The sequence below is a fragment of the Gallus gallus genome, chromosome 2, assembly GCF_016699485.2.
Source record: "Gallus gallus isolate bGalGal1 chromosome 2, bGalGal1.mat.broiler.GRCg7b, whole genome shotgun sequence".
Taxonomy (NCBI): domain Eukaryota; kingdom Metazoa; phylum Chordata; class Aves; order Galliformes; family Phasianidae; genus Gallus; species Gallus gallus.
In genome coordinates this window covers 115,729,410-115,749,579 of record NC_052533.1, presented here as the reverse complement: position 1 = coordinate 115,749,579, position 20,170 = coordinate 115,729,410, and the positions used below count along the sequence as shown (strand labels likewise).

Below are 20,170 nucleotides of genomic sequence, written 5' to 3'. Positions count from 1 at the left end.
GGGCAACAAAGCTAGTGAGGGGTCTGGAGCACAAGTCTTATGAGGAGCTGCTGAAAGAATGGGGATGATTTAGCCCAGAGAAGAGAAGGCTCAGGAAAGACCTTATCACTCTCTACAACTGCCTGAAGGGAGGTTGTGGCAAGGTGGGGGTTGGCCTCTCCTCCCATTTGACCAGCAATAGGACTAGACAGAATGGTCTCAAGTAGGGCCAGGGGAGATTCAAATTCTCTGAAAGAGTCATCAGGAGCTGGAATGGGCTGTCCAGGGAAGTGGTATAGTCACTGACCCTGTAGGTGTTCAAGAAACATTTAGAAATTGTACTGAGAGACATGGTTTAGTAGGAAATACTGGTGATTAAGTGGACAGTTGGACTGACTGATCTCGGAGGTCTTTGCCAACCTTGGTGATTCTAGGATTCTGTGGTAGTCTTTTATGATGTCATGAATGGCTGGGTAGATACAGGGAGAATAGTGGATGTTGCCTACCTTGACTTCAAGAAGGCTTTTGAATTTGTCTCCCATAACATCCTCCCAGGTAAGCTTGTGAAGAGTGGGACTGACTTAAGCCACGGTCAGTGAGGTGGCTTAAGCACTGGCAGACTGTCAGAGATCAAAGGGTTGTAATTAGCAGCATAGAGTCTAGTTGGAGGCCTGTAGGTACCAGTGTTTCCTATGGGTTGGTACTAGGTCTGGTCTTGTTTAACATATAAATCAATGATCAGGATGAAGGGATAGAGTATGCCTCAGCAATTTGCTGATGATACAAAGCTGGGAGGAGTGAACAACACACCAGAAGGCTGTGCTGCCATTCAGTGAGATTTGGATAGGCTTCAGAGGTGGGCAGAGAGAAGCCTGATGAGGTTCAACAAGGGCAAACGTAGAGTCCTGTGCCTGGGGAGGAATAACCAGATATATTAGTACAGGTTAAGGGCTGACCTGCTGAAAAGAAGCTCTGGAAAAGGACCTGGGTGTCCTGGTGGACAACAGGTTGATCATGAGCAAGCAGTTGGCCCCTGTGACCAGGAAGGCCATTGCTATCCTGGGATACATTAAAAAGAGTGTGTCCAGCAGGTTGAGGGAAGTGATCCTGCCCCCTGCTCTGCCCTGGTGAGGCCACATCTGGAGAGCTAGGTCCAGTTCTGGGTTCCCCAGTTCAAGAAAGACAGGGAACATTGGAAGAGAGTCCAGCAGAGGGCCACCAAATATGATGAGGGTCCTAGTGCATCTTCTTTTCCAGGAAAGGTTGAGAGGCCTAGGACTGTTCAGCCTGGAGAACAGAAGACTGATGTGAGACCTTATGAATGCTTATAAATATTTAAAAAGGAGATGTCAAGTGGATGGAGTCATGCTATTTTCAGTACTGCCTGGAGACAGGGCAATGGGCAGTGGGTGCAAACTGGAACACAGGAAATTCCAGCTAAACATGAGAAATATCTTCTTTATTTTGAGGGTTACAGAGCAAATTACCCAGAGAGTTGTAGAGTCTCTGGAGATATTCAAAATCTGCCTCTACACTTTCCGACACAACCTACTGTGTGGAACCTGCTTTAGCAGGAGGGCTTGGACTAGGTGGTCTCCAGAGACCCCTTCCAACCTCTATGATACTGTGATTCTGTGAAACATCATGAACTGTCCCAGTATACACTATCAGTGGTGTTTGTTATCAATTACTCTAGGACTTCATAGGTAGAAATGTGCTACCATGGTGGCAAGGGCTGACTGAACACAACAGACAGGAATTAAGCTGAATTAGAGGGAAATGTAGAATGACATAAATCAATCTGCAGAAAGCAAAGGATGCTACGTAACTTTCCAGCATTTCCTCTCTCACAAGTACTTCTCATATATTTTTGCTACTAATGACCACCAGCCTGTTGTCTCTTTAAATGTCCTTTCTCAATGGTTCTTTATATGATCTAGACACATTAGAATCGCAAGAATGAATAAGTACCTCATTTTTCTCTCATGCTATGTAAGTACAACACATTTAAACTAATAAATGTTCATTCTTCATTTTTAAAAATAGTTTTATTACTGATAATGGGAATTTCAGAACTTAACCATTACGTTTGTCAAGGGTCATCTTTGACAATTGATAACAGTGTGCTCAGCATTAATATTAACGTGTAATTCTAAGCTACTTTTGTCTTGCCATAGTGGATTAATTTAATGCCATTTTAAAGGCACAGCTCTGTGTGACATCATTACAATACCAGATTTATATTATCCAATGAAGTCACCATTACAGCTTCTAATAATTTTCCTTTTTCACCAGTGGTCTACTATGCCATTAGTCCTACTTCTCAGTTATGAATCTTTCTTCTGGACGGGTAACCTTTACCTAGAATACAATATTTAACTCACAATAATAGTTAGAACTACTTAAAAGTGACATTTTGATTAATAAGCCACAAAACAGTATTATCAAATTCCAATATATTTCATATGCACACAGATATCAGAAACAGCATTAAAATATAATGAATTCATATTGAAAATGCTGCCAATATTTCCACAAGAACTATATTTCTTCCCACTTTTTCAGTCCTTGTTCAAAACTTATTTGTTGCTTGTAGCACAGAAATGCATATGAAAATACTCAGCATAATGTGAAAAATGTGTATTGCATATTGTATTTCCTATTCCTTCTCTTCTTAATGAGTGACTTAATAAGTTTGTGCTTACCACCTTGTGTAACATCATTAGTAAATGTAGTAGGTGTGAAATTAATACTTTCTGCAAAAACATTAGTTTTGGCAGTTCAAATGTTTTCAGCTACAAGCTGTACCTTGGGCAGGCTTCACATTTACATCTGTATTCTTGCCCTCTGCTCAGTCACATTTTCCCATGTGCTTTCTCTCAGTTTCAGAGTCTCTTGGATGACAAAGAGTACTATACACCTTGTGTTTCCATTGTAGTGTAGGATTTGAGGGTCAAAATAGATCTATCAATTTCTTAACATTCGAAATTGCGTGTGTATATGTGTGTGTATTGAATTGTGCCCTACCTTTCATTAATGAAGGAAGGGTCACGTCAAAATGAGGCAATAGATGGATAGCTGACCATGGTTGTCAGATAGGACTAGGCTTTCTTTAAGAAGATTCTTTAATGCAACAAAACCTTATGATCAATATATCTGCCTAGACAGATAATTTACAAAGCTATACCTTAACTGGTTTTGAAATTAATTTCAGATATACAATCATAACTTTGGTCCCTGGGTCAGTACAGGTGGATGAGACAGATTTATGTTATATGTATAGCACTTTTGTAACTGAGGGAAAATAGCTTATTGACAGCCTAATCATATGAAGTATTCCTCTTCCAAATTTCAAATGTGCATAACAATTACATACTTGTGTGTAGTCCTTCTTCCCCTTCCCTACACAATAGGGAATAGAAAAAGGAAAATGATGAAAATGTGACACCTGGGAAAAACAGCAAGTAAGAGAAATAACAGAAAAAAAAAGGAGGCAAAACATGAAAGACAAATCAAACTGAGTACTCACATTCACATAGTTTTCCCAGTATTATGCACATTTTGTATTTATCAGACTTCCATTCTGACCATTCAGCTATCACCTCTTTACATTTAACTCCACAAAGTTCATTTCAAATGAGAAAGAATGACCTAAGGATTGCTTTTTTCATAGCATCCAAGGTATTTATGGGCATAATTTTCCTCCACGATCATTACCTAACTCTTCTGTTTGTCTTAGGGCAAACAGTTCCCCCCATAAATTTTCCACTGTCAAGGTCAAGAAGATTATAGGAGTTTTGATTTTTTTTATATTTAAACTTCTCATTCAATGATAAATTTACAAAATCTCACCATATGTATTTGCCTCCTTAGTTACATTTCAAAAAAATGTTAGAAGATGGAATAAAAACAAACAAACAATCATAGCTTTGCTTAAACAAGAGTTGAGCATCAGTCTCTGGTTTAACCATATTTTACATGAAAGGATCAAATGTCCATATCCCTGCCAACTAAAGATAATGAAAAAATACAAACATGAGCTTTGTCCTTTGTTACAGGGTCAAGAGATACAATCATTCACTTAAACTATTAAATGTAATGCATACAGGCATAGGGAGATGAAAAGTGCCACTTTAAATTAGCTTGACCTGCAGTGTTGACTCCTAGACAGATGGCATAATATACCCTGACTTCATTGGTGAGGCATTAGAAATACTCAGCAAGAGGCCATTGTGATATTAAGAAAAAGCTTAGAAACAAATTCAGACTGAGAACCAAAAACCTGCTGTCCCCCTGTGAGGCTCTTGGCTTTCCTATACCAGACCTATTACAATACAGAATGAAGTCTTCCCAATTTTTGCTAAAGCAAAGCAGTGCTAAGGCAATGAACAGTCATTTGCTACTTTGTTGTCGACAGAGTAGACTTTAACGATGGGATTCAGAGTCCTAACAACCAGGCTGATAAAGGGTAAGCCATTCAAAGGCAATGCATTCTTTTCAGGAGAAGGAAAAACTAACTGTACCAGAACCTCACTGTTTGACATAGCTGGCAATCCTTTTAAGGAGGAGTGAGCAGGCATAAAAATTAGGCGGATCCTTAAATCTGCATATAGTATTTCTCATGAGACAGCAAGGGTGATCTAAAGAACTCTTTTCTTCCCATAAATCTTTATACTGTTAGCAGAAACTGATAGATCCCCCCTCCCCACACACACACACTTACCAACTTCCACATTTTTTTTTTTTTTTGGTAAATTTTAAATTAGAAGAGAAACAAAGTGGTTATCCAATTTCCCTTTTGCGTTCATTCTTGAAAATGGGAAGGATGTCTCTAAAGTGAATAGATAATTCACTGTCTAACATCCTGAGAAACAGAAGTGAGGGTATAGAGAGCAGAGTGCTAGCAAAATAGCAGGGCAGATAAAAACAAAGAACTGAGGGCTAATGGTATCTTAGTGAGTCAGAGGCAGTTAGGAAAGAAATTAGCCATTTTTACAAAATGCATGGGAGTTGGCATCATGAAAATGGTTGGCTCCAAATATCAATGATTTACATCCATTTGTTTCTTTACCAGCATGGATTTGCTGCTGAGCACTTTGGGAATTTAGATATTATGGGATCTAAGTCAAAAGGACACATCACAATACAAGTGCCCAGCATTCATTAAATAGGGTCAGCCACAACTCCAAAGGTCATCTGGGTTCTTTTTTTTTTTATCTGGTCCCTTTAAAAAACTAAAGAAAATAATAACCCTGAAATCTCCTCATGCCTCCCTCTCCTGCAAAGGCAGAAAGAATAACAAAGGGCAAAGGAAGTTAAGAAAAGAGATGATGACATTGGATGAGCCTTGCACAGGAGGGAGTTGTGGGATGCTCTGTGTGCCATGTTTGCATTACTTAGTGTAGTTCTGCCTAAGTTTCTCATTCTCTTTGGTCATTTTTTTGTATTGAGATAATCCTAAAAGAAGCCAGATTGGTATTTATTCCATAAAACATATCTGATTCAAATTGTTCCAGCCAGTGACCACACTTTCCATTTTGCTTTACAGGCACAGCATAATGTTCTTTTTTTCCTTCACTCTCCAAACAATTTATTATTTTATGGGCCATAAACTTGAGGAAGCTCTTGTCTAAAGGAAGACACGAATTAAAAAAAAGGAAAACATTTTGTCACCTATAAATCAGCTTAGCACGAAACTACAATCAATCAGCCTCAAAGCCTGGCAACATTTCTGGGGCTTTCAACACAGGCTTCACTACACTGTATAGATTCTCAAGTCATTTGCCTTTTAAAATTGTGTTTCACCTTTGTTAAATGCCTTGCTGAAAGTCTGCACACCAAGAAATCAAGTATAAAGCGTGGTTTATTTTCAGCACAGAACATCTCTTGAAGTGTGAATGATTTCCCCAAAATTTTAAGCGCATAACAAGTAAATGCCTTGTGTTCCCGTGCCTGATTTTTTTCCTAGTAGTTAATCTAATAAAAGATTCTTAATCCTGCAGATACTGCCTTGCCTAAAATTAGGCATCTGAGTAAGAAATTTGGATTTAGCCTTCACCTACCCAAGGCATTCTGGCACCTGCTTTATTAACTCAAAGCACCTTCTTAAATTTGAACATATTTCAGCACCAACACCAAAAGTGTTGGGCAGTTTCCATTAATCTCTGAAAAAAAAAAAAAAAAAGGAAAAAAACCCTACCACATTTATCTCCCTGACTAAATTTAATCACACGTCTTACAAATGTTGGCTTTTGTGACTAATGGAAACTCAAAAAAAATCCTTCTCTGTGTATTATTTTAAAGGATTTGCAACACAGTGTAGCTTTCTGAGCAATCACATCACCGTGCACATATACCCTGCTTCTTATTTGTACCCTGATAGCACCAAGGCAGTGGATAATGGCTCCACTGTTACATTTACTGTACAGACAAAACTTTTGCAGCAACCTTTGCCAAACGTACAGTTCAGGCTAACTCAGAGCTAGAGCTGAAGGTCTAATCAGAGAGCACTCAGAGCAAGTGAGGGAATATTAAAAGCTCCCTTGCAGTTCAGGGCAAAGAGAGGCCTCTAAGTAGGGCAGATCTCCATTCCCGGCTGTCAGAAGGCCGAGTTGTAACATGAGCTGGGCTCCATTTTCTTTTCCATTTATATAAAAACCTTTTTGTTTCTTTTGTTATAAACTTAGACCTCCAGAATAAAGCCTGGAGGAAGGGGGGAGGGGGAGGAACACTTGCTGCCTGAAAGATGCCATTTGTTGTTTGACCACCTCCTGTAGCATACAGCTCCCAGCTATCTAGGCAACTTGCTGCAGATTCTCTATGCCAGCTATAATCTCTTAAGAAACAAAGTACTTGTCCACATCCAGAAAATCCAATCCAGTCCTTGCCCCTAAGAACTCTACATTGCAGAAGAAATACTAAAGCACAACAGGAAAGAAGAGAAAGCAAATTTGTTTCCTTCTACAATATGTGTAGTATATGAATACATAACGTAGAAGTGTTGTATAGAAGTATATATGCAGTCTTTAGGAGGCATCTTAAGACGGGAAGTCTTTGTAGAATCAAGACTGAAAAAACTCATGGCAGAAAGGAAGAAATCAATAGGATGGGAACAGGGTGAGCATATTAAAAATGCATTTGGCATTACTGAAGGCGAAGGGAGCAAATCTTGAGCAGAGCAAGATAAAGCTGGGAGAGGCCATAGGAAGCTATCTACTGCGTCTGTCAAGCATGCTAAGTATAGACAGTGATACAAATCACCCAAAGCTGCTGAGGGTGGTGCTACTCCTGTAGTACTGCAAGAATGGAAGCTTGGTTTTTGAAGCATCACGTGGCAGTTCACCCATGAAGCTGCTTTCCTGATGAAGCCAGATGCAACCATCTTCTCACATGCTGGCACAAGAAAGCTATATGTAGTAGTAGTGAATCTTGGTACTATGCACCAGAAATAGAGTGGGTTGCAATGAGCAACGCGTTACTAAATCACTATTTAAAACTGAACCTGCTTTATTTTGTTAATTTAAATGTAAAGAAGGAAAGACGGATTTTTTTTAAAGTACAACTTCAGTTTGGAAAGCAGTGATATGAGTATAATATGATTTCCATGAGGTAAGCTGCTAGGGGAATTGAGCAAAAGATACAAAAGATAAATAGCCAAAGATATACCGAGTGATAGGATCTTTTACTTTTCCGTTACCTCGCTTGTGCATTCTCATTTAAAATTACATGAGAAGGCTTCTCATCACAAACACTTCAGGCATTATCTATACCGTAGATTTTTAAGGCTGTAGATTTAAAGTGAAGGAAGGAGAAGCAAGTGATCTGGGAAATAACTGCCATGTTTTATAGAACTGACAGCGATAGTATATCTGGAATTTAAGTATACACACCCTTGCCACATAAAATGGCAAGCTGTCTGTTACTGCACATACCAATGAAAAACTTGCTCAGAGAGGCATGAAAATAATGTAAATAAATATATTTACATTGAGGAAGTGTGTGAAAATTGGAAGGTGACCATGCAGGAACAGTCCTGCAGGTCAGAACCCAAAAACTGCATGACATCTCCTGCTGCACTCTACAAGCCCTCAGTGCTTACAGAAAATAAAAGGGCTGAAAGCTGGTCTTTATAAGAATTGAAGAAATACAGTATGACTGTAGGCAACGTCTTGTACCTGGTCACAGCAACCCTCGCTATCAGTACAAGCTGGGGGATGTAAGGATGGAGCACAGACCTGCTGAAATGTACTGAGGAGTACTGATGGATATGAGCCAACAATATCCCCTCACAGCCCAGAAAACCACCTGTATCCTGGGTTGCATTCAAAGAATTTTGGCCGGCAGGGCGAGGGAGGTGATCCTGCCCTTCTACTCTGTGCCGGTGAGACCTCACCTGGAGTACTGCATCCAGATGGGGAGTTTTCAGTACAGGAGAGATACGGACCTGTTGGAGCACATCCAGAGGAGGGCCAAAAAAATGATCCAAGGGATGGAACACCTCTCCTACAAGGACAAGCTGAGAGTGCTGTGGCTGTTCAGCCTGGAGAGGACTGCAAGGTGACTTGATAGTGGCTTTTCAGTATCTAAAGGGGAGCTACAAAAAAGAAGGGAACAGACTCTTTAGCAGAGTCTGTGGTGATAGGACAAGGGGAAATACTTTCAAACTAAAAGATGGGAAATTTAGGTGGGATGCAAGGAAGAAGTTTTTCACAATAAGGGTGGTGAGGCTGCCCAGAGAGGTGATGGACACCCTGACCCTGGTGACATTCAAGGCCAGGCTGGACAAGGCTCTGAGCAACCTACATGAGCTGTAGGGTGTCCCTGCTCATTGCAGGGGAGTTGGACTAGATGGTCTTTAAAGGTCTATTCCAACTCAAATAATTCTATGATTCTGTGATTCTATGATAAGATAATGCTTGAGTGGTGGGTCTGCCGTGCCTTATTCTGCTTGAATCTCCATGCTTCCTCCACCCTTAAAGCAAAAATATCTGAGCAGCCCCAGCTGGGTTCTGATCTGTAATGGTCTGAGGTAAAAGGAAAACAATGGAAGAAATTAAGCTGTTTTCTTTCTCTGCCCTTCTCCCACAAGGTCCTAGAAACCACATTTTATATCAGATTTTAAGGGCTGAGTTCTCAGCCAGAGTTCTGTAAAACATGCTTTTTCATGTTATAAAAACAGAAAGTCCAACAATTTCAACATATTAAGTTCTACTCTGTAATGTAGGCTCAATTCTATCTCCCACTCAGTTCTTCCTCTTTAATTGTTCCAAAGCCTATAGTGGCAAGTCTGACTTTTTGCCAAGTTTCACTGTGAAATTTTATGGTCGAGATAATATAAACTTCTGTAAATTGAAGTAGCAAAATGCTGCCAATTAACTTTAACAGCAACTGGAAAGGGTAATATTGTTTAGCCCCTTTTCCCTGATTGTTATTAGCAAGTGCTGAAAGAGATTACTTTTCATACATACTATTTATCTTCTGCTTCTGCTTACTAGTGATCTGTAAATATATAACTAGCATACAAAATATATATAAGAGAAGCATTTAATAGTACAAACATATGGAACACAAGTCCCAGAGTCCTATATCACACTTCTTTTCAGTAGCACAATTCCCTTCATGTAATTGACCCATTCCTGAATTATAAGCAACAGAAGTAGAGCAGAATCAGACCCACGGAGCATTAGGATCTTTCTCTGTAAAATTTGGTTTTAAATGTTAAATAGTCAGTGCCGCAATGATCAAAAGGTGCCACAACAGTAGCAGCATCTCTGTTATTCTGAAATTTTCTTGCTTGTAAACTTCAGACAAAACCCCTTTTTGTTTGTTGATGTGAGCATTTTAACAGGAAACAGGAGTTCAGCCACTAAAAAGCACTTTTTTTCCGACACAAATTTCACCATTGTACTGTGATTGACAGCCATCCCAATGTCTATAAACAACCTACAAGCCTCCCAAATTGACCATTCAGTTCCTGCGTCCAACATTTAAACACTGAGCGGGTTTTGCGCTCAATAAAATTCCTTCTCATTTCACCCTGGGTTGCCATGTCTCTTCAAACAGAGACAGAAAAGCTGTGCTCTGTGTCAGACAGATTTTAATTTTCAGTCCTCATCCATTCGTACAATGTAGACACAAGCAAACAAACCCTACCCAAAGCCTAGCAACCCACCGTTTAAACAGTCAATGCGTATGAGCTACGGGATGAAGGCCTGGACCTGTTCACACATGAATAAAGAAGATTAAGATTTTCTTTCAAAGACATGAAGCCTTTTTGACAGCCTGTGTCAACAGCCCTGTCTGCCTCTCAATGTGAAACAGTCTTCTATCACAGGTTCCCACAGGGAGGTCTTGCTTATTAGCATGCTTTACACTTCCATTCCTTGTCAGTATTTAATTTAAGAATAAGGGTGCAAAGTTTTGCAAACTCTTACTTACCCACAGTGAAAGGATAACTTACTGGAGACGCTGAAAGGAAATACCAGCTAACAAGAACACCTACAGGGGACGTTTTTAAAAGAGGATAACCTAGAAGGAGTAAAAGCAATGGATACAGAAGTGTTCTCTATTAGCCAGTGATGAAATATACCACTAAACCTGAAGTGAAACACTATCAATTTAGCAGGATAAGTCTGTAGAACTTCTGTCAGCCGACATTTAAGTATAACACATAGGCAGCTGCCGAGGGCATTTTAACCAAATTTTTGGACCTAAAATGACCCCAAATCCCTATCCAAATAGCAACAACAATACCAACAGAATGCACATATAAGCACAAGACTGAGAGGGATCTCTAGGGGCATCAAACTGAGTCCACTGTTATCACAGAAAATATGACATATAATCCTCTCCATAAGTGAGCAAGCGCTCTTCTAATACAGCTGCCTTTCTTGTAACACTGTCCATGGCAAAAAGTCAAAAAAGAAAAAAGGTTTTAATTGAGGGGAAAGATTGGATCTAGCAGAAACAATGTAGATTCCATTTTTCTGAAGGAACAATAGAACCAACTCACCATTACATCTTGTCTTTATCATATTGTTTATAATAAAAGTATTCCAATATTCCAATCTTGCAAACTCTTATGAAGCCATTTACATAAAGAACTGTCTGATCCTAATGAAGGTGCCTGCATCATGCAGATGTAGAGCATATGAAGCCTTCAGGATTAGGAACAAAATTTCTGGAGAGCTACAGTAATAGGAAAATATCATACCTCCTTCAGCATTGGCATAACTTTTTTTTTCAAGAACAAGTGGAAATGTTGAATGCTGTTCTAACTCACTGCTTGGGTAAAAGCACAGATTTGTTATCAATTTGTTTGTTTAGCATAATATCAAGAATTTATTTTGAAATTATCACATGAGAATGTTAGAATGTTCAGTGAAAAAGATTATCTCAGCAAGGAACTGATTATATCTTAGTGAAGTAAGTGGGAAAATATCCAATTGTATCTCAATATTGGACTTAAATCAACAGAATTAAATAAGAACAGTCCTGAAAGCCAAGCCACAATCATGGGAAGCAACATCTCAAGCAGTAAAATGATAAAGACTTTCTTCCATAATTACTAAGAATTTTGTTGATGTTCAAAATACTTTGCATCTATATGTTTTAGGGTTTTGGTTTTTTATAAGTTTTGCCACTGAAATGCAAGGAAATGAATGTTTTCTGCCTGTAATGTAAAATTCAGTGATGTGAGATACAGAAAAAAAAAAGCTGAATAACACTGTAAGTAGAAGTAAACAGCTAAGACAAGGAAAGATAACTGGGATTACATGGATCAACATTTAATGCAACAAGAATCTTCCTTTAAAGCTATGTACTGTACACAGTAATGATTCATAGACTTTCACAAGTATCTGCACAGCAGATGCTTTATTAGCAGTATTCCTGATTCCCTCCTCACTGTCTGAAAATTGCAATTGTTTGTGTAAAATCTAATAGAACTACATTAAGGGTAGACTTCTTTCTATATTAGTTCAGTACACCCCAAAGAAATATTCTAGGATTTTTAATTATTTTTAAAGCAGTACACTCTAGGTTCTACAATTTGATTCTACCCAACATTTAATTCTGTTGAGCAAGTATGTGACTCAGTGCACTACAGCTATAATTCATAACATATTTAGTTATTTTCTCAAAGCTACATATTTTCTTAACATAAATAAATGTCATTTCAAGTTTTAATTTGCTAAAGTTAAATTTGTCTAGACATCTAGAGAAAAATCACTAGGGTCAAAACACAAAAAGTAAAGAAGATGTACAAATACAGAGTGTGTACAAGAGTTACAATGGCAGTTACTTATAGGCATTAATTTTGAGATTGAACACTAGGTTGTAGCAAAATTTAGTGGCATGTCTATAAATATGGCATCATTTCTACCATAAAAGAAAAAAGTAAAATATAATAATATTTGAGTATTCTATTTTTTGATTGGTGCTTTAGAATTATAACATAAAAAAAAGAAAGCATATGTCTATGCCTTGCATTTTTTTTTTCTGTTACAAATGAATTTATTCACTGTATTTCAGACTCTCAGTCTTCTCTTTTGCTTTGTTTTATTTGAGACAGATGTGCTGCTTGGAATACAACACATTTTTTTAGATTTAGATGTACAGCACATACTATTTGCAAGAAAAGCTCTCAAAGCAGTTTAAGGACCCATACGTGATTTCAATTGCAGGTAGGAACTCATCAGAGTCATCGCTTTCATTAAAAAGGGGGAATAAAGAAAAGGAATAGGAAAAAAAGGGGGGGGGGAACAATGAATTATAGTTGACTATCAATAAAAGAAAAGCTTAGTGATCTTCTGACATATTTTCCTGTTAATGTTCACGACTGAACAGGCTGCATAATAAAGTTCACCAACAGAGACAATCACAAAACCTTGTGAAGTCCCCTTGCAGAGCATCCTCCATCTTCCCTTATTCTTACTCCATTGACCTCAGCAGGCTGTGATTTTGCCAGTGGTATTTCGAACCTTTTGTTCTTGACGGGATTCTCTTGTTTCCATCTCCCAGCCAGATAGGAGGTCATACTTTTCCCTGGGGGCATTTGGCTTTACTGTCATTGAGCACAATGAGAATAGCCATCCTTCGAGCAATTCTCAAAGGGTTTCTCTGAAGCATGAGATTTGAGGGAACAGTGGTGTTGTAATTTCATAAATTCCAGTTACAGCCAGCAGGAGTAAATGTGACCATGCATATAAAATACTTCTCCAAAGCCCTCATGCATGCTAGATGCACTTGATAAAGCAGAGAGGACAGAGTAAGAGACTTGTTTCAAGTGCGTGCCTGGTGACAGAAGGGAAAATTTAGGAATATGTGCCATGGAACGGAGAATTGAGAGACCGGGCAAAGGCTGGCACATGGGAGAGAGAAAGAAATGGGTGTCACTTAAGTGTGGGAAGCTACTCCCATTCATTTTGTCTGGGGTATCTTTGGAAGAAGCTATTATAACGCATAGGGAAAGCTGGTAGCTGCCAAAAGCAATAGTCATCAAAATTTGCATGTGACTGAAATATTCTGGCATTTTCAGATGTTTTGGTGACCAGAGAAATCCAAGGCCCATCTGTGCTGCAGTGATGTGCACCCTTACTTCACCTGCTCAAACTAGCAGGTAAAACCATAGCACAGAAGTGCCCTTACCAGTGTTTATTCAGGCATGGCACGCTGTCTCAAACATCCACAGACCCTGAAATTCCATAACTGTAATCCCCTTGTTTCTCTATAGCACATGCAGGACAAAATGTGGATGAACTGGGTATTTTAGTTTTGCCTTTCTATAACTTGATATTTGTAGCTATAAGTTTCAATGTTCAAAAGGTTTATTGTTCCACATTGTTCTTCGGGTTTCTGCTTTGTACTTTAATACACATGTGGTTTCCTTCTATATGCCCAGAGAAAAAAGTTCTGAGGAAGATTTTGTTGGTTTTTTTTCTTAACGATTTATCAAACTGGTGGAGTTTTTAATCCAAAAACCAAAATCATTTGTTTTGAGCTGCCTTTGCAGTGCCTCATATCTTTTTTCATATGCTCAAGCTACTACTTCCTTTGAAATTCCTTAAGTTCCTCCCTGAGTACATCGGCTGTGAGAGGTAACACCTCTTGGCAGCTTCTAAGGAAATTTTTGTTTGGGTACTGAAATGTTTGTGTACCCCCAAAGAACATTTTGCAGGCAATCATTGGGTTTCAAAGGTAGCTTTGATCAGGATTCGCACCCTTCAGAGCTGGTGCTCCGTGCCACCCACAGCTCATAAACAATATTTCACTGTTTACTCTCAGTCAATACATTCAAAGGTAGTTTTACCAGCGAATACATTTCAAACATAATTTTAACTACCCTACAATTCTTGAGTGTATCTCTATATTGCTGATGAACTGTTTGGCTACAGGAACACAATATAACATTTGAGACTGCTGTGCCTACTTTATCATCACATTACAATCCTCAAATCTTACTCCTTGGTGTTGGGTGTTTGACCCTTCCTATTGTCCTGTTCAGGCTTGTACCAAATGTGGGGTAGAACATCTACCTAGTAGTGTCTTGTCAGCAAGTGGACAAGGATCTTACAGGTTGTAATTGAGAAAGAAATTCAGCACCCTTTCTGCTGTGAGGCTGGTTGAGCATCCTCAGAAGGGAAGGTAAGTTCCTTCTGAAGACTTCAGTGCATTAATTCACAGCTTTTCCCTTAGTGTAAGGAAAACATGGGAGAAGGAAAGGGAGCTGAGAGGGCAGTGCAGAGTGAAAACAATTGGCTGAAGAAAGGGATAGCAACGGCTTTTTCCACTGATTATGTCCAGGGAACCACAGCTTTGGCCATAGAGCACAACAAGTACTGGCTCACTTTCTAAGCTTCCAGTCCTCCTAGGTCCTGGATCCCAGACATGAAATGAAAGAAGTGGTTGCTGGGATCAGGGCTGTTCTGTACATACGAACAGTGAAGAACCTCTAACACACAAGAAGTTACACTGATGTCTAAGAGGATGATACATAATGAACCTACTACCTGGAGAACTACAACTTTGTACAACAAATATGAATAGTTGTTTCATTTCAGTGCTTGGACATAGTCCACAGTATTTCAAAATTCTGTAGCAGGGTATGCTCTCTGATCAAACAGATTTCCCTTTGTTCTGATACACATCTTATCTGCACCACAGAGGCAAATAAGGGAAAAAGCAGTTGCCCAATATTTTCACAATTTGTAATACGTTTGACATTCATTCAGTTTACACATCTTGTTCTAATCCTAAAATAATCAGCTTTAAAATAGGGTATTTTGCCCATTTTTTTTTTCAACTTTATAACATCTGCACCGGATATTGTGGGAACGCTTCATCCAAAGTTCCAAAATTACACATGATTAAATAAAGTCATTTGCGTTGGTTAAACAGTCAGCTACTGAAAAACCTATTCATGAAGGACAAACAGCTTGAGTATGTGAATTGTTTAGATTTATTGCATTGTCCTTAATTATATTATATTTAAATATAATGTGTTATTAAATTGGCTTACTAATCTACCTCAGCCCTATAGTATTTGGGGATTTCGCATAGTATTTGATGGAACAGCCCTAAGCAATCCAGTAGCATTTTCAAATTAACCTATTTGAAGAGTAACTAATAAACAGGAACAGTAACGGCAGGAATTTTTAAACAGTTATTAATGTGTTTATCTGAAATGTTTTCCTGTCCATAAATACAATTATTTTTGCATTGCTGATGATGATAATTGACTGTGGTAAGTTTTAAGTTTTCATAACCATGCCTCCACTTAACGGTATGTTTATGCTAAATTTTGCAGTATTGCCTAAATTTGGTTAGTTTAGTACCATAAAAGTTACTTAAGGTCCCAAAGGAAATACACTGAGATCTCTTTGCATAATCATTTATTTTTTTGGATCCTGTAATTTATTTTCTTTGCTGTTTCAATGTAGTTTTAAAAAGCCATCCCACTCTAGCAACTCAGCAGTCTATTAGAAATATACCCAATAATACATGTAAACAGAAGATGAGGCTAATTGATACTGAGCTAACAATTAATTACTTTTTTACATACAGTTCTTTTGCGTGTAGTCTGCAAGCAGCTAGTCTACAGACTAGTGCATACATAGATTGTGTTTTCAAAGCATATCTAGCACATGAAAACAAAGGAGTAGAAAAGAGTGAGTGGAAAAGGAAGAAAGTATATGATGTACAGCCATTAGCAAAGCATCTTTCACTTAGAGAACGTGTAAGAGGCGGGTGTCATGTATTTGATAAAGTGTGTTTACACCTGTTCTCTATTCCCCATCCTCACATCCTCACACACAGCACTGCATTCTTTCACCAAGGCGGAAAGAGAACTTAGCTGTGTTTTTATCAGGGTTGGGAATTTCCTTCCAGTGTTCATTTTTCTATGAGATAACATATTCTTCTCTCTTTCAGCAAAACTTGGCTTGCTGACAGGAGAATGTGACAAAACTGGAGAAGAAAGCATCCAAGGCTTATAGGCTGCAGAGCCATCTCTTCCCACCACTCTCTGCCAGTCTCTAAGCAGATGTTGTTCTGCAGGTAGTGCCAGGGGCAGGCTGCTGCTCCAGTTAGAAAAAGCCACTCAGCTTACCTGCTGGAGACAGGAGTTTTGCTATGACTGTTTCTGCAGCCAGCTCATTTATTCTAACTAGAAAATCCAATCTCTCCCCCTGGGTAAAAGGACCCAGGATCATAGGCTACACAGATGACTTACTGGATAATTGAGATCTGAGCATGGCTAGACAGGAATTGAAGCCACCTGGTTTGCACACAGATACAGATTTTCTCTGCCAGGGAGGCAGGCTCAGTGTACACTTCTGAGCAAACATAGTTTTATGGCTGCCAAACACCCAGCAGTGGCACACTTCCTTCTTTGTTCTCTGCAATGCAAAGCCAATGGGCTGTTTTCTACTTTTGCAGAAGCAAGGATAATTGTCTCTTGGTGAATCTATACAGCAGCAACAATATGTTGAGAATAGATATCAGTCCAGCTCAGAGCATGGAATGCATAATGATGCTTCTTCCTCAGCAGACATCAGCAGGCATTTGAGCAGTTCCCTCCCAGAACAATTGGGCATGGATACAAAAAGACATATATGTGGATAAACACTGACCTTAGTCTATTAGGAGCATAAACATAGAATAATTACAAGTAATTAGGCTTCAGATTAATATCACAAAAATCTTCAGCACTACAACTTCTGTCACCTCTCCTTCAACACCATCTACAAGTTCTTGTTTCACACTGACTCGCACAGAAGTGTTTATAAGTAATAATGCAAACCCTTCTTGACAGTTCTGAGGTTCTTCTTTTCCATGTTCCAGCAAGCCCTGCTCATAAACTATCAGAGCGGATGGGATCACTATATGACTGAGGACAGTTATTTGATAAGTTTAATAGAGTAGCGTTAAACGAAACTGAAGAATATAGTAACACAAACCATAGAGCCTTATTGTCATTACTGGAAAAATCAACTTTTGTGTAACAAGCCACACCTTTGAAAAAAACATTAACTTTTTCCACAAGTGAAATATTGGGTGAGTTGGTTGTTGGGAGTAGGTTGTGGTCTGATATGCCCAGTAAGTCTTTGGTGGGTAATTCATTTGGATCCTGAACACCTAAACCAGATGTTTGTATTTAATAGGTCGGTGAGTCTCATAAGCAAGTCATTATTTAATGGTAGAATTGGGTATTTCAACATCTCTCTCTCTTTTTCCACGACCAAGCAGACATAGTGTCACACATACATACTTTTATCACTTGTGTGCAGCATAACGTAGGCATTTAATAGCTTTTAGAATTACATGTAGGAGACTGATGTAATTTTTTAGCAGTTTATGAGAACTCCAACTGTAGGTTTATAGGATACAAAAGTTTAATTATTCCGTATCTGGGATGGATTCGGAGGTGAAGCAAAAAAGAAAGTCATGTTTGGAATATAACACATATATGACGCAAGTATCGCAACAGTCATGTCATAAGTCCTCCTCCTGAATAGTTTGAGTCACTGTTGTATTCATTAAATTGCATTTACAGCTAGATACTCTGCTGAGATGTCAGTCTGTCTTTAACTTCAGTCTGGAGTGAATTTATTGGGGTAAGCCTGAATTCCAGATTGAGTGTTCATTTTTTTCACTGAATTATTTTGAATTTATTCCAGTGTTATAAGGTAGAGTTTGGCCCATCACACAGTTTCAAGGATGTTTTCAAACACTGGGTTGTAAGTGAACTTGTGATCACTATAATTTGTGAAGATCTCTGTTTACCAGCTGAAGTAAGATTTACATACAAATAAGTAGAAAAGATTCAACATGTGCAAATTTTAAGCTTATGAAATCTATTTTGCCTCTTTTTCTCTATGTCTAGAAGCTGCCAATTCCTGTTAAATAAAGGTTTCCAAAGTAACAGGGCAGAATTTGGCCCCAAAACCACCACAAAGAAAAAATAATCCCTATTCTCAGTAGCAAGTTTATTTCTGAGTGCTATATGTCAAAATGAAATCTTACAGTGTCTTTTTTCAGAAGCATATCTTTGCAAAATCTGGAATTTTAAAGCAGGGAAACCTCTTGACATTTGGAGACAATTTTCGAAAATCGAGGAATAGTATCTTAATATGGAGAAGAAAAAAAAACAGACATTTTTAGATATGTAATTTAATTAAAATTAGATATTTAAGTCCAGTAATATAACACAAGTAGACAAAAATGGTGAGTAGTTTTCTCCCTATAAAAATCTGTTGCAATTAAAGTTGATGCAGACAGCTCTGGCCAGCACATTGCTATGTGCTCAGCAAAGGCAGCTGGAGCCTGGCAGACAATTCTCCAAAGGCCATACGCATGCCTTGTCCCCACACAGCTCCGGTTTGCTGGCCAAGGCACAGAACTGACAATCCTCCTGGTTCGAACTCATCTCTTGCACCACATTATGTCTTTCTCAAAATGCCAGCTTCTGAAGTCCTGCTGAGCTGAGAATCTCAGCTGACAATATTTTTTTAAGTAGGTTTCCAGCACACACTATTACAGGGAAAAGCCTGAAAACATAGTGTGAGGACATGCTGAACTCTCAAAAAAAAAGTTTGAAAAAAATCCTAAAAAACAAGAGGTCTAATAAAAAGAACAACAGAAGTGTTATTATTATTATTTTTAACGTAGTCTGATTTGTTGTGGTCTGCATCCTGATTTTTTAAATGCTTGTGGCTGAGAATACTGGAAATATGTGTGTGCTTCCCTGGGAGAAGTGCTGCAAGGGCTGTGGTAGACTTGTGTTGTTACACAAAAAACAGAAGACAGAAAACCAGTTTCTATCCAACAGGCATGCCATTCACAATGGTGCCTTAGCAGTAAAGGAAGAAACAATCTGATCCAAAGGCAAAGATAGATGAGGAACAGAAAGGCATGTGATGAGACAGATCGGAAGCAGAACCTGGGAGACTGGGCCAAAGTAGAAGGGAGAAGAGGACTGGTAATTAGAAATGGATGTGTCTGTAGCCATGAAAGTGGTCCTTTCAGAAATCTGGAGAGAGACACATTCCACACTTGTGTAGTGCAATGAAACACACTGCTGTGAAAACCAACACTAAAACATGTGGCAGCTACATGGCTGACTGTTCTATATTCTGAGATCTAAGTATTCAATATGTGATATAGACCAACAGGACGATTTTTTCCTTCCGGTCTTTGAATTCAGTCCTAATGTTGGTATACTATTGTAATGCTTCACAAATTAGTACTTTTTTCCCCGGAGAACCTCTCTCTCCAACATAGTCTTGGGTTTAGCAGTAGACATTAGTAGAAGGTTAATTAAAGACTTTGATCACCTTATCATGAAGAACTCTGGTGAAGATAGAGAGATAAGAATCCATTACTGGAGTGTTTTTCAGGCTTCTTGTTGCACTTAAGTTGCCCTTTCTCCTCTTAAAAGTCTCTGTTTTATTCATTGACACCTCTCAGCTTCTGTAAAAACGTATCAGGTGTTCCCACAAGCAGACTTATGCAATAAATCAGATGACCAGAACTCTGTAGGCACGAGGCTAGCTCTTTCACTTGGGATTTATTTTTTCAGGTATGTTGGCACATGGCTTCTGGCTCTGAGCCTGGCCTTGCAGAGACATGTGCCTCCCACCTCCCATTTCAGAAAGATGTCATTGAGGCAACCCCACGAGGTCTAAGTATCTGG

The 20,170-nt window shown here is 38.8% G+C and overlaps 1 long non-coding RNA gene across 2 annotated transcripts; it reads left to right on the top strand.

Moving 5' to 3' along the window:
- The first annotated feature begins 458 nt into the window (after window positions 1–458).
- On the top strand, window positions 459–19,955 carry LOC121109551. Of its 2 annotated transcripts, XR_005856124.2 has the most exons (5): window positions 459–534; window positions 12,551–12,662; window positions 13,517–13,597; window positions 14,483–14,622; window positions 16,408–19,955. It is a non-coding gene; the product is annotated as an uncharacterized LOC121109551 (long non-coding RNA). The 2 variants fall into 2 exon arrangements; XR_005856126.2 differs by lacking the exon at window positions 14,483–14,622.
- Window positions 19,956–20,170: the final 215 nt, after the last annotated feature.